The sequence below is a fragment of the Hyperolius riggenbachi genome, chromosome 5 (genome assembly GCF_040937935.1).
Source record: "Hyperolius riggenbachi isolate aHypRig1 chromosome 5, aHypRig1.pri, whole genome shotgun sequence".
NCBI lineage: Eukaryota > Metazoa > Chordata > Amphibia > Anura > Hyperoliidae > Hyperolius > Hyperolius riggenbachi.
Window position 1 is genome coordinate 73,507,039 of NC_090650.1, and position 16,170 is coordinate 73,523,208.

Genomic DNA, 16,170 nt, shown 5'->3' on the forward strand with positions numbered 1-16,170 from the left:
AGAAACTCCGACCAAGAATTGAACTTTATCCCAATCAGTAGCTGATACCCTCTTTTACATGAGAAATCTATTCCTTTTCACAAACAGACCATCAGGGGGCGCTGCATGGCTGATATTGTAGTGAAACCCCTCCTACAAAAAAATGAGTACGTACTCTTGGCAGTTTCTTGTCTGTGAACCTTGCTGCATTGTGGGAAATAGCTGTTTACAGCTGTTTCCAACTGCCAAAAAAGCATGCAGCAGCTACATCACCTGTCCACAGTAAAAACGTCACCATGTAATAAATGTCAAAATGTAAATCAGGGATTTAAAAGATTTTACAATGGGCAAACAATGACTAAATCATTTATACATAATTATTGTAAAAATCAAGCACTTTTTTTTTTACATTATTTTCACTGGAGTTCCTCTTTAAGTGCTGGATTGTCTCGTCTGAGCACATTGTTCCCTTCTTTACCCCTCCTGCTGGAAGACACTCTATTGTGTGCCATGCCATCCCCCCTCTGCCATAGCAACAGAACACGTCTTGGGGTTAAAGCCTTATGACCCGTCTGTACGGTACTTGGACTTGGCTTCTGACCGGTGCGCAGAGTTCAACTGTTGAGTTTAGCGGTGATAGTGGTGGGAGCGTGCGGTGATGGGAGGTTAAAATCTATGCCCTGGCAGGCATCAGAGGGTCCAAACAGGGAACACATTTATACTGTGTTCGTCCGGAAGTGGTTAAATTAGAAAGGATTATTTTTCAACGTTTTCACTCTACAGTATAATCGCCTTATAATAAACTCGGGTATAGTAAACATTCGGGTATAATAAATTACCTCTCCAGGTCCCAGCCAATCTCCATTATAAGTCAATAGGAGCAAAGCCTGGTTTAGTAAACCCTGATATAATAAAACTTCTGTTATAGTAAACATGTTTTTTGCCCCCTCACATGACGCTGACTCTGGATATAGTAAAAAGTGGGCGTTGCCTGCATCATATGTCGGTGTGAAACCCATGATCAGCTATTCTCTTCAGGAGGGTGCTGCAAATCCCGTCCGCTGAGGTATTGGTGCCTCTCACAGGAAGCGAGTGGCTGCCTCTATTTAGTGGCGCATGCCGTAGCTCCGCCCTATGTGTTTCGTCCAGACTCCTCAGGGGCTCTGATGAGTCTGATTGGACGAAACGAGTAGGGCGGAGCTACGGCCAGTGCGTCTGACATCACTGCGTGCGGAGGAAAGCCGGCACTTGTAAACTATCCGACAGAGTGGGGCACGGGAGCCTAGGCGGATGGAGCCATAGAGGGGACACGGGACGCCGAACCCATCCAGAAGCCAGGACAGACCCCACTGCTGAGGCTTATATGATGCGCAATGATTCAAGTCTTCATATGTGAGTGCGCAACTGATGTGCGGGCGATTCTCAATGTCTAAGCAGTATCACGCTATGATGGCTCTATGTGTTTTTATGTTTTTTATGTGAAGGAAACTTGTATCCATATATTAAAGCAAAGTTGAAGAGTGAAAGCGCCAGTAGGATGATTTAAGTTAAAACGCTAAATCCACTTGATGTTTGAGGTGGCTGCAATTTGGTGAGCGCAATCTACTTTGGGGAGTGGATTCACGAGTGCCACACTACTCACTATCACTCGGGTGTCTGCAAGGTTATAACGGAATTACGCTATGTGTGCTATGTTCATGTAGATTCGGCCCCACCTATGACCACGCCTACTTTCCCCACGCCATGACCACGCCCATTTTTACAAGCATAGAGGGCCGCATTCTGCCTGCGGCCCTTGATTTTGACACCTGTGATGTATAGAATAGTCCTCCATGACATTGTTTGTGTGTGTAACATTACACCCCAGTTTTGCTAACAACGAGCACAGATATATCTGGTTGTCTTTACAGATTGTAGGGAGCATGACAGCACTTTAGAGTGTACAACATATTGAACCACAAAAGGAAGGAGCAGGAAGACTGGATCATAGCATGGTCTGGTGAATCTAGATTTCTGCTGAGGCGCTCAGTTGATAGGGTCAGAATTTGGTGTCACTAACACGAACCCACAGACCCTACCTGTCTTGTGTCAGAACAAAGCCCAGGCTGGCGGTGGTTTGGGATGTTTAAGACTGTGACATTCATTGGCATGAATGCACAGCTGGCAAGTCTGCAAACACTATATGAGCATGGCCCAGGATCTCAAAGGAATGTTTCTAATATCTTGTGGGAACCATAAAGTCTGTTTTGAAGAAAAAGGATGCCCTTCTCAGTGTAAAGGTGCCCATACAATTATTGATAATCTCTGCTGGAGATCAATGCCCTAACACAACCACCTATTTGTAACCGCGATTGTACTGGCTGGAAGAGCTTGCTTGAAAGGGGGGCAGGGTGCTGCAGTAGATCCACAACTACCAAGTTAAAAGTGCTCCCGTGGGCCCCGGTTATGCTGCAGAGTACTCACAGCGGAGCAAAGTCACCTCTCCTTCCAGGTAGTGCACTCCCTCCTGTGTCCTTCCACCCCCATCGCCGCCGGAGCTTGTTCTCCGTGGCCCAGCAGCATGTTACGTGAATATCTCCTGCCAGGTCATGGAGAACCAGCACCAGCAGGGATAGAGATGGGAGGACTCCCAGGACAGGCGAGTTCGCTCTGCAGCATAATAAGGCCTGGGAAGAACAACTATTAATTTTTGAGGAGGAGGGGAGACCTGGGGGTATCATCAGCAAGCTCCGGGGGGATAATGCTAAGTGGCGGAAGGAATAGATCTATCTTTTGGGCACATTGTGTGGCCATCTGTTCACACAGCCACATTAATGCCTGGTACACCCAATGAGATTTTCTGGCAGATCGATTATTTCCAACATGTTTAAATTGATTTCCAATCGATTTTCTATACAAGTGAACAGAAAATCAATCTGAAATCAGATAGGACATGTTGGAAATAATCGGTCTGGCAGTAATCTCATCGTGTGTAGCAGGCATTAGTCTAGAGTTGGTTGTCATATGCTCAGTGGGTGGTTATCTCTACAGATGGCCCGAACGGTGAGCCGGCGAACGGGAACCGGCGAACTTTACCGGAAGTTCGATTCGCCCCCATAGTGCATCATGAGGGTCAACTTTGACCCTCTACATCACAGTCAGCAGGCACATTGTAGCCAATCAGGCTACACTCCCTCCTGGATCCCCCCCCCTTATAAAAGACAGGCAGCGTCAGGCAGTGGACTCACTCGTGTGCCTGCAGTAGTTAGAGAAGGGAGTGCTGCTGCAGAGAGAGATATAGGGAAAGCTTAGTTAGGCTCTTGTAGGCTTGTTAGCTTGCTCCTTGCTGATTCTTATTGCTAAAAAAGCACCCCTCAACAGCTCTTTTGAGAGCTAATCTTGTTCTTGTGATCTATTTTTTTTGTGTGTGGCCCACTTGCATTATATACAGCCCTGTCAGTCAGTCGCAGCTGGCCTTTGGCCCCTTGGTGGTAATTACTACTGTAACAGGTGCAGATTTGTAATACCCATCACTGCATATACCTAGCTGTTGTTCCCTTCAGTGCACCCACCTACCCACGTTAGCGCACGCAGTGTCACTGTGCCTGTCCGGTACCTGTCTGTGTGTGACAGGTGCACATTGTAATACCCATCACTGCATATACCTACCTGTTCCCTTCAGTGCACCCACCTACCTATGTGAGCGCACGCAGTGTCACTGTGCCTGTCCGGTACCTGTCTGTGTGTGACAGGTGCATATTTGTAATACCAGTCATTGCATAATTGTTCACGGTACCTGTGTGACCGCACGCTGTGTAATATACCACTCCGAGCATACCTGTTAACTGCACCTGTGTGACAGCTGCACATTGTATTGTAATACCAGTCACTGCATACCTTTCACTGCATCTGTGACTGCACATTGTATTATACCTGGCAGTCAGTGCATACCTTTCACTTGAATGGATGGCAGACTTGCCCTCCATAACAGATTCTCGTTAAAGGATTTAAAATTGATTCATCTCATATACAGCAGGGCCTCAAAAGTCCTCCTGCATTGTTATTTTTTGTCACTACCTCGGGACTTGCATGCCATGCCTGCTGCCTTCCTTGGATGTGTGGTGGTAGCCGTTTCTCAGGCTCCCACTCCGGACCGGGAATGAACCCTGACTCCCCGGCCGTACGCTTTCTTTAACAATGGTAGAGAAAGAACCATCGACAGTATGAGCAGCGATGGACTACTGGTTGCGCAGGCTTGACCTGTGGCCAGAGCTGTCACAATTTGCCATCCAACTTCTGCCTTGCCCTGCCTCAAGTGTCCTGTCAGAAAGGACCTTCAGCGCAGCTGTAGGCATTGTCACTGAGAAGTCACCTAAGTCACAAAGTGTTCAGTACCTCACCTTTATCAAAATGAATGAGGCATGGATCCCGGAGGGCTACTGCCCGCTCGAAGACTAAGTCACTCCCCACACACAGCATCTCTGCCTGCAGGCCGCTTGACTGCCTTCTCCGACACCACCAACAGGGTCCAGGACTCCAGGCGGATTCCTGAATTTTTAAGGCTGCTACTAGCTAATAATTTTTCTGGTGCGTGTACATGCCTGCCTAATTTTTCTGCAGCTGCAACAACAACACAAAAGGCATGTACATGTGTCAATTCCCCTTCATGATCGTTACCTTGCCGCAGTGAAGGGGCTTGCGTATCACAACAAAGCAATGACTGCCGGCTATATGAGTGTTTCTGGGGGGGATACACACAAGATAATAATATCGTGGCTTCACTGTGGACAGACCGAATTTGATCAGCTGGACAGTCACTGTTGTTCTGTCATTCAGCTACCTCAGCCCGACCATATGGGCTTGAAATCCGCCATCGCCTGCACTCTGACCATGGTGCGCACCAGTCCAGCACGGCCGTCACAACACAATCAGCTGTTTGCGGTGCGTTACACAGTGAGTTTGGTCTGTCAGTGTGAAGCAGAACTCTAATTACACATGTATACACATGCAAGATGTTTTAAAGCACTTTAGGCCTCCAATTTAGCATGCAATTTGCGTCAAATCCAGATTTTTCCATGGGATTTTTGGCATGTATCGCAATCCGCCATGCCCCCCTCCAGGTGTTAGACCCCTTGAAACATCTTTTCCATCACTTTTGTAGCCAGCATAAATGCTCCTAGTTTTCAAAGTTTGCCTCCCCATTGAAGTTTATTGCGGTTCGCGAAAGTTCGCACGAACCGAACTTTTGCGGAAGTTCACGTTCGCGATTCGCGAACCGAAAATCGGAGGCAATATCACATGACTTCCAATAAATTTTTGGTAAAAGCCTCTAGATCCTCCAGTGTAGGAGCCCTGGAACTTTGCAGCCTCACTTCCGTATGAAAACGAGCGTGGCTGTACTGCACCTTTGCAGTAACACAAAAATGCTCAAGTTTCTGCTGGAAATGCTGAGCCTGGTCGAGTCTGTGCTACTATGTAGATGCAGTGTGGCTGTGACCCACTCAGGCGTTGGTGGAAAAAGCTGAGCCCTGATCAGTTGTGTGCTACTGCACAGGCGTGAGGAGTTGACAAGGTCTTATCTATATTTTTTGGGAGGACAGAGTGCTGGAACTGCCCAGTGGTGGAGATCAGGGGAAGTGTCTGGATTATCCAGAGGCATCCCTCTGTTGAGGTGGATATCCATTTGGAGCACTTCTTTTAACAAAAGGTACACTTTAAAGGACAACTGTAGTGAGAAGAATATGGAGGCTGCCATATTTATTTCCTTTGAAACAATACCAGTTGTCTCAGAATCAGAAGTCCTTTATTCGCTGAGTACTATGGTTGTTATACCCGGCATTGGTTGTGGTACACATGCCATTGGCAACAAAAAAGGCAAGACAAAAAAGGCAAAAACAGAGACAGGGCATCAACACAATAGCAATAGAACTAAGAATCTAATACATGTAGGTAGTTATTCACAGCTTTTGAGGGGCGCGTAATTGGGCTGGCAGTATATACATCCCATAAAGAAATGATCCCGGCAGAACTCGACCCTTTAAAGTGCATATCAGTGATTTATTGCATCATAGTAGCAGCTGTACAACAGCAATGCAACAGCATGACGTTTCGGGCAAGAGCCCTTTATCAAATGCTGAAGCTCACATACTTTTCACAAGCTTATATAGACATTCAAATAACACACACCCCTCTTGGGGGTGGGCACACTACTTAAAGTTACAAGTACCTTACTAGGGTAACAAGAGGAAAGCACAGCAACATATTGGAGAGAGGATTACAAAAAACATCTGAGGCTGAAATCCTCATTTAACCCCCCTGGTGTCTGAGTCCCCAACCTGTCCATCCAGCAAGCCTCCCGTCTTAAAAGGGCATTCCTCTGATCGATCCCTTCTCGATTCTGCACCACCTCCAATACCTGCCATCTTAACTGTGTTACTCTGTGGCGTAACTCTATAAAATGGCGCGCCAATGGGGATTCTTTTTTCGTCTGTAAATCTCCTTCTTTCCCCTTAGGGGGGTTCTGTATGGTACTTTTATGCTCATTGAGCCTTGTTTTTATGTCTCGTGTGGTCTGGCCCACATAGGCCAATCCACATGGGCATTTAATAAGATAAACTACCCCCTTGGTGTCACATGTGGCAAAATGTTTGAGTGGAATAGACATCCCTGAACTGGGATGGCGTACTTCAGGGCCTTTAATAATGCTGTTACAGTGTTGGCATCCAAGACAGGGGTATGTCCCTATTTTTCCTGGGCCTAAAAATCTTTGTTTTTTGCCGTCAGTGCGGCCTATATCTGCTCGCACTAGATAATCCTTTATTGATTTGCCACGTCTATATACAAATTTCGGTGGGCTTTTGCAGACATGGACAAGCTGGGGATCACTCTCTATAACTGGCCAAAACGTATGGACTGCATCCCGGAGGAATCTGGATCCACTCCCATAGGTGGTAATGAAGTTTATTTCTCTTGACTCTGTATTTGTATCAGCCTTATACTCTCTCAATGATTTCCTATCGAGTTCCAGCACCTCTGCTGTGATTTCTTTACATCTCTTCTCACTATAGCCTCTAGTGATGAAGTCTTGAGTGAGCAGTTGTGCCTGCTCCAGATATAATTCATCGGTGGAGGTAATCCTCCTTGCCCTAATAAATTGACTTTTAGGGAGACCCTGAATGAGAGGACGAGGGTGGAAACTCTCTGCCGCCAGGAAAGAATTTTTGTCAGTCTTCTTTCTATACAAATTGGTTATCACCTCGTTCTCCCTCTTCATGATCTCCACATCCAAAAAATGCAACCTATGTGCATCATATTCCATCTTAAATTTAAGTGTAGGATGCCTCTGATTGAGGTGCTGAAAGAACTGGCATAACTCCTCCTCACTCCCCCTCCAACAAAAAAACAAATCATCTATAAATCTACAGTATCCCAGGATGTGCCCAGGGGCATCACCTCCCAAAAATTGGGCATTCTCAAAATCGGACATCACAATATTGGCTACTGAAGGGGCATAAGGCGCCCCCATGGGCACACCCTGGGTCTGCAGATAATATGAATCTCCAAATCTAAAATAAGAGTGAGTAAGACAAAATTCTAATGTTGACATAATAAAGATAAGCATCTCATTTTTGACCCTTTCGTCTCCTCTCAACCTTTCTTGAACTGACTGTAAAGCTTCTATATGTACAATATTGTTATACAGATTGACAACATCCATGGATACAAGAAAGTTAACCCCCTCCATGTTTATACTCTCCAATCTATTTAAAAAATGGGTGGTAGCTTTCAAACAAATGTCGTTCTCTTTAACAATAGGCTGCAGCCATGAATCAATGTATATCCCCAAAGGCTCCGCCAAGGAGTCCACCGCAGATACAATGGGTCTCCCTGGCAGATGCCTTAGGAAAAATAGGGACATACCCCTGTCTTGGATGCCAACACTGTAACAGCATTATTAAAGGCCCTGAAGCACGCCATCCCAGTTCAGGGATGTCTATTCCACTCAAACATTTTGCCACATGTGACACCAAGGGGGTAGTTTATCTTATTAAATGCCCATGTGGATTGGCCTATGTGGGCCAGACCACACGAGACATAAAAACAAGGCTCAATGAGCATAAAAGTACCATACAGAACCCCCCTAAGGGGAAAGAAGGAGATTTACAGACGAAAAAAGAATCCCCATTGGCGCGCCATTTTATAGAGTTACGCCACAGAGTAACACAGTTAAGATGGCAGGTATTGGAGGTGGTGCAGAATCGAGAAGGGATCGATCAGAGGAATGCCCTTTTAAGACGGGAGGCTTGCTGGATGGACAGGTTGGGGACTCAGACACCAGGGGGGTTAAATGAGGATTTCAGCCTCAGATGTTTTTTGTAATCCTCTCTCCAATATGTTGCTGTGCTTTCCTCTTGTTACCCTAGTAAGGTACTTGTAACTTTAAGTAGTGTGCCCACCCCCAAGAGGGGTGTGTGTTATTTGAATGTCTATATAAGCTTGTGAAAAGTATGTGAGCTTCAGCATTTGATAAAGGGCTCTTGCCCGAAACGTCATGCTGTTGCATTGCTGTTGTACAGCTGCTACTATGATGCAATAAATCACTGATATGCACTTTAAAGGGTCGAGTTCTGCCGGGATCATTTCTTTATTGGATCATTCAGCTGAGGAGTGATGGACCTCTAACCTGGATAGGACTCCCCAAAATATATACCAGTAAATCCAAGATGTGCTTATCTTTATTATGTCAACATTAGAATTTTGTCTTACTCACTCTTATTTCAGATTTGGAGATTCATATTATCTGCAGACCCAGGGTGTGCCCATGGGGGCGCCTTATGCCCCTTCAGTAGCCAATATTGTGATGTCCGATTTTGAGAATGCCCAATTTTTGGGAGGTGATGCCCCTGGGCACATCCTGGGATACTGTAGATTTATAGATGATTTGTTTTTTTGTTGGAGGGGGAGTGAGGAGGAGTTGTGCCAGTTCTTTCAGCACCTCAATCAGAGGCATCCTACACTTAAATTTAAGATGGAATATGATGCACATAGGTTGCATTTTTTGGATGTGGAGATCATGAAGAGGGAGAAAGAGGTGATAACCAATTTGTATAGAAAGAAGACTGACAAAAATTCTTTCCTGGCGGCAGAGAGTTTCCACCCTCGTCCTCTCATTCAGGGTCTCCCTAAAAGTCAATTTATTAGGGCAAGGAGGATTACCTCCACCGATGAATTATATCTGGAGCAGGCACAACTGCTCACTCAAGACTTCATCACTAGAGGCTATAGTGAGAAGAGATGTAAAGAAATCACAGCAGAGGTGCTGGAACTCGATAGGAAATCATTGAGAGAGTATAAGGCTGATACAAATACAGAGTCAAGAGAAATAAACTTTATTACCACCTATGGGAGTGGATCCAGATTCCTCCGGGATGCAGTCCATAAGTTTTGGCCAGTTATAGAGAGTGATCCCCAGCTTGTCCATGTCTGCAAAAGCCCACCGAAATTTGTATATAGACGTGGCAAATCAATAAAGGATTATCTAGTGCGAGCAGATATAGGCCGCACTGACGGCAAAAAACAAAGATTTTTAGGCCCAGGAAAAATAGGGACATACCCCTGTCTTGGATGCCAACACTGTAACAGCATTATTAAAGGCCCTGAAGTACGCCATCCCAGTTCAGGGATGTCTATTCCACTCAAACATTTTGCCACATGTGACACCAAGGGGGTAGTTTATCTTATTAAATGCCCATGTGGATTGGCCTATGTGGGCCAGACCACACGAGACATAAAAACAAGGCTCAATGAGCATAAAAGTACCATACAGAACCCCCCTAAGGGGAAAGAAGGAGATTTACAGACGAAAAAAGAATCCCCATTGGCGCGCCATTTTATAGAGTTACGCCACAGAGTAACACAGTTAAGATGGCAGGTATTGGAGGTGGTGCAGAATCGAGAAGGGATCGATCAGAGGAATGCCCTTTTAAGACGGGAGGCTTGCTGGATGGACAGGTTGGGGACTCAGACACCAGGGGGGTTAAATGAGGATTTCAGCCTCAGATGTTTTTTGTAATCCTCTCTCCAATATGTTGCTGTGCTTTCCTCTTGTTACCCTAGTAAGGTACTTGTAACTTTAAGTAGTGTGCCCACCCCCAAGAGGGGTGTGTGTTATTTGAATGTCTATATAAGCTTGTGAAAAGTATGTGAGCTTCAGCATTTGATAAAGGGCTCTTGCCCGAAACGTCATGCTGTTGCATTGCTGTTGTACAGCTGCTACTATGATGCAATAAATCACTGATATGCACTTTAAAGGGTCGAGTTCTGCCGGGATCATTTCTTTATTGGATCATTCAGCTGAGGAGTGATGGACCTCTAACCTGGATAGGACTCCCCAAAATATATACCAGTTAATCCAGAGGCGGGCAGATATCACACAGATTGCGATTAGTATATACATCCCCACAGGAGAAATTTGGACAGTGCTGATGAAGAGTGCTTCGCCCGAACGGTTCTTGGAGGGTCAGGGCTAGCTCAGGGGAGACTTTACTGTTCAGTTGATGTGGTTCTGTGGAGGGAGGGAAGGGCTGGAGTTCAGCCAGAGGACCGCCTGAGGAAAGAAGGAGTTCCTGTGCCTGGTGGTTCTAGAGGGGATGGTCCTGTAGTGGCGACTCAATGGGTGGAGCTGAAATAACCGGTTGCCCAGGTGGAAGGGGTCCTGTGAGATCTTGGTGGCTGTTGTCTTCATTCTGGTTGAGTGGAGGAGGTTGCAAGGTGGCAGGATTGATCCTATGACTTTTTCCGCAGCGCCAATCACGCTTTAATTTACAAAAAGCGTTTATTAAAGCGGTATAAAACCCTGACATAATATTCAATAAAAACATGTTTACCTACTTTTTATATGCCATACGGTTATCATATTTGCATTTGTTCATAAGTATTATTATTCATTTAGAAGTTATAGGTTTCCAAAAGTACAGTTTTTTGCTTTGTGAGCTGACTTTGCATTTTATTAATAACTGGTTTTATTCATTGCTGTTTTGCAGCCAGACAAGCATTCAGTGTCTCTCTGTCTCCAGCAGCTTCTCTGCAGTCACAGAATGTGTCACATTCCTCACTTGATACATTTAAGTAAACACAATATAACATTGGCCTCAATTCACTAAGCTTATCTCCTGTCCTTAACAACGTTTCTAGAGTTGTTACCATGGTGATGGTAGTAAGGAAACATTTTACCTCAGGCAAACCTAACGTTAACTCTTGTGTCTTTAAGTTAACTCTTCAATCCTTAAAATAACTCCAGAATTCTACATAATAACTACAGAGCAGGTAACTTAAAGGAGTCATCAGGGAGATTTACATAAAATAAGCGCTACTTACCGGGGGCTTCCTCCAGACCCAAGCTCCCAGGATGTCCCGCAGCCGTACACCGCAGGTCCGTCACGGTCCCCAGTGATGATGTCAGGTCGCTCTATACTGCGCCTGTAGTTCTGCGCTTGCGCAGTCCGCTCCGGCCCACGTGGCGGTGATTGACAGCGCTGCTCACGCAGGCGCAGTACAGAATGACCTGGAGGTCGCTCTGACGTCATCGCCGGGAAAACGGTACGGACCTGCGGCGAACGGCTGCAGGCAGAGCTGCGGCGAGGGAGACCCTGGGAGCTTGGGGCTGGAGGAAGCCCCCGGTAAGTAGCGCTTATTTTAAGTAAATCTCCCTGATGACTCCTTTAACTACAGAGGAGGTAACTTAACTACAGAGGTAACTTAAGGAATGAAGAGATAAGATAACACTCACTGTGTGGTGGTAAGTTTTCTCTTGCCTTATTATCTCCAGCATGATCTTAGTGAATTGAGGCCATTATCTGAAGTTCGGATGTGGCAGTATTTCACTGCAATGAACTTTCAAGCTCTGTGTGTAACCCTTCGAATGCTGGTCTAGTAAAAAAAAAATGCTGGTTGTATATAATATGCTTTAAATAATGTTTTAGTGCAAAGATGAAATGCAGGATTATATTCCACTTTAAGTATAAAGAACAGACAAAGTCATCAACAGAGTGTAATGCAGATAAATAAAGTTAAATGACATGAATACATCAAATAACCAAATGCAATATGATAAGATGACAGCAAAATAACAAATTGAACTCAAAACACAAAACAATTTTGTTCCACGGTATAAAGAAATACATTGCTGAGGCACCGGTATAGAACGCAGTAGATATATCATTAAGTAGCTGTAGAATTAGATTTGTAAACAGACCAGTCAAACCACTGGGTCTGAAAATGTTCATAGGTAGAGGAAACAATACTGGCCAGTCTATCAGTATCCTTGATGAGATCTAACCTTTGCTCCAATTGTGAGAATGGAAAAGTAGGTTGCTTCCAACCAATCACTCCTTGGAGCTTATGCCTGTCGCTGGCGGTAACACCTGTATGCCACACGATGATAGATGAGCAGAGGATTGATTCTATGGTCGCGGTGTAGACGCTATGGCAGCCCTGCTGACCTATTTGGCTGCAGTAGTGTCTGAATAACACCAGAAACATGCAAACATCACAAATATAGAACTGGAGAGGAAAAACCAAAGGAAATTATTCCCCTCCCTAAATTGCAAAACACAGTCATGCATGCAAAAAAATGGAAAATTGTATGCAGAATTTGCAAGGATTAGTGTGAATGATGTCTCACAATATTCTAACTGTCTTTTTAACAGCAAGAGCTGTGGATGACAAAGAGGGAGATTTATCAATTCTTCACAGATTGGCCCTGGATAGTCAATAACTGTGCAAAAATAAAAAGCTTCCTGACAACTGTTTTTTTGTGGGGTTTTTTTTTGTATAGTTTGCTATGCAGTGGAAATGCGGCGGTGAATCAACACAAAGACATAATTACACCTTAAAGAGGCATGCAGCTAATGTTGTCTGATCTGACAATAATGTCCGAAACAGCTGCTGCATGCTTGTTCAGGGGCTATTGCTAAAAGTATTAGAGGCAAATGATCAGCAGGACAGCCAGGCAACTGGTATTGCTTTAAAAGAAAATACGATGACTCCATATCCCTCTCGTTCAGTTGTCCTTTAAGGTGCGATGAGGACTTGAATAGTTATTTGACCACCATTTCTTCTTCTTATGTACTTTCACTATTTTTTTCTTTTTAACACAGACAGCTGTTTACAGGAAATTTGGTCATGAGGGCTAGCATTATAGGTTTAGCTTAGTGTTTCTAATTCTGTAAGATTAGCTTAAAGTTCCCATAGTATTTTGATCTATGGGAACTGGAATTAGAGGGGGTTTAAACAGATCTTTGCTAAGTGCTAATTACATTTCAGAGTAAATGATTAACTGATAGCTTGATTAACCCCCTTGGCGGTATGAAAAATACCGCCAGGGGGCAGCGCAGCAGTTTTTTTTTAATTTTTTTTTTTTAAATCATGTAGCGAGCCCAGGGCTCGCTACATGATAGCCGCTGCTCAGCGGCATCCCCCCAGCCCCGCCGATCGCCTCCGGCGATAGGCGATCAGGAAATCCCGTTCAAAGAACGGGATTTCCTGGAGGGCTTCCCCCGTCGCCATGGCGACGGGGCGGGATGACGTCACCGACGTCGGGACGTCATTGGGAGACCCGATCCACCCCTTGTCGCTGCCTGGCACTGATTGGCCAGGCAGCGCAGGGGTCTGGGGGGGGTGTGCCGCGCGCCGCACCGGATAGCGGCGATGGCGATCCGGGTGCTGGCGCAGCTAGCAAAGTGCTAGCTGCGTCCAGCAAAAAAAAAATTATGAAAATCGGCCCAGCAGGGCCTGAGCGGCACCCTCCGGCGGCTTACCCCGTGTCACACGCGGGGTTACCGCTAAGGAGGTTAAAGGACCACTACCTCCAAAAAATATAAATAGTATAATGCATGTACAATACATGCATGTGCATAAAATGTACATTTCTTTCAGAGTAAAATGCACTTTAACTTCTTGCCGACCGCATCACGTTGATGGGCGTGGATGCGCTGGCAGCCCCAGGACCACCTAATGGCAATCGGCGTAAGGTCCTCGGGGCGTGGTTTGCAGGAGATCGCATGCACTGATGCGCGCACATCCCTGCTTGGATGGCGGAGCTCCGCCTTCAGTCTCCCAGCAGCGATCGCCGCTAGGAGACTGTTAGACGCCGAAACTGCCATCTAATTACCCTGTACAGCTCTGCGATCTAATGCAGCGCTGTACTGGGGACAGCCGTGTGACATTGCTGTCCCCTCCAGAGGCTCAGGGGTGATCGGCTGTCATAGGCTGAAGCCTATGACAGCCGATCACAGTTATTGGCTGGTGTGGGGAGGGAGGGCGAGGATTAAAAAAAATAAATAAATAAGGAAAATTATTATAAAAATATAAATATTTGTAAAAAAAAAATATAAACACTGGGGGAGCGATCAGACCCCAACAACAGAAAGCTGTTGGTGGGGAGAAACGGGGGGATCACTTGTATGCTGAGTTGTACAGCCTTGCAGCAAAGCCTTAAAGCTGCAGTGGCCTATTTAATGAAAAATGGCCTGGTCTTTAGGGGGGGTTTAACACTGCGGTCCTCAAGTGGATAAAATATTTTTTCCTATGTCGATGTCACTTACACTACGTAGTAAAAATTTGACAGGTTTTGGACTTGTCCATCTCTCATGGGGGATTCTCAAGGCTTTCCTAATGTTCAAAAGTACTTACTGAATGGCAGTTGCTCAGTCCAGTTGCCAGAATAGTGTGCATCGAATAAGGGGGCTGACCGACATCTCTGTATAGATTTTTTACAGGACGTGCATTTGTAAAAAATAAAGGAAATACCGAAAATCCTCCATGAGGAGATGAACAAGTCCAAACCTGTCAGAGTTTTTCTACCTTCTGTAAGTAACAGCTACATGCGGAAAAAAAGTAATTTATAGTGCATTTTACTCAGACACATCAGAGAGCGTTTTGTGGGTCATTTTTGTTTTTTTTTAAAAACGCTTCCATTGACTTACGTTAAAATCACAGTAAAATTGTGCCAAAACAACAGTGATTGCATTAAAAAAAAAATCGGCATTGCAGCAATTTTAATATATGCCAATGGAAGCGTTAAAAAAAACAAAAACGAAAACAACCCGCAATACTCTGTCCTGTGTGTCATGTGTACACATGTATTTTAAATGTTACAGTTTTTGGTGATAGTACTATCATTTATCAAACTGACAGTTAGGCCCGGTTCACATTAATAATAATAATAATAATGGCAGTATTTGTATAGCGCCTTTCTCCTGTCGGACTCAAAGCGCTTGCGAGGCAGCCACTAGAGCGCACTCAGTAGGCAGTAGCAGTGTTAAGGAGACTTGCCCAAGAAACTCCTTAGCGTTGCTATCCGGATTTTACGGATCTGATCCGGACCGCATACTGTACAAACGGAACGTACGTTCCGCATAGCAATGCAAAGGCTATGCGGACGTTCACATACATACGTTCCGTACAGTACGGAGCCGGACCGGATCCGGACTCTTTTCCAACATGCGCTATTTTTTGTGTCCGGATCTCCGGCCCACGCATCCTGACCGGAGCCTGACCTGAGCCTGACAGCACCATCAGGAACACAGAAACCAATGGGAAACGGAAGGCACAGAACACACTGCCTACAAAAACCTGACGTTCTACCCCACTTCCTATGCGTATCCAAGCGGCCATTTCGGATGGGGACACATGGGCCAAGCATGTCTGGAGTGGAGCAGCAGTGACACACGTGCTGGAGCTGTTTGGCAGAATATAGGTGATGCCTACAGCGGAGGAACCTGATTGTACATGTGCACCAGGTGCACCTTCTGCTGACCCGAACATTTTTTTATTTATATTTAACTATTTTTTGCCCACGGATCCGGATGGCAGCCTGATGCATGCCTGATACAAACGGACCGGATCGGAACCGTACGGTTCTGATCAGGATCAGGTCAGGATCCGATCAGGATCCGATCAGGATCCGGTCCGTTTACTTGCCAAAACGCAAGTGTGAACGGGGCCTTAATTAATCACTGGCTTTCTGAATCACACTAGTCCTGTGCAAGGTTCTGGTTGAGTCCTTGTTAATTTTAGTAATTTTAGACAAATTAAAAACAAGTTAGTCAAATTGTAGATGACATATCTTATCCTTAGGTTTTGTGAATGATTAACACTCACTGCTCATAAATTGCTTCATTAAAGACCATTATGAAATCTCTGACTAGTCCT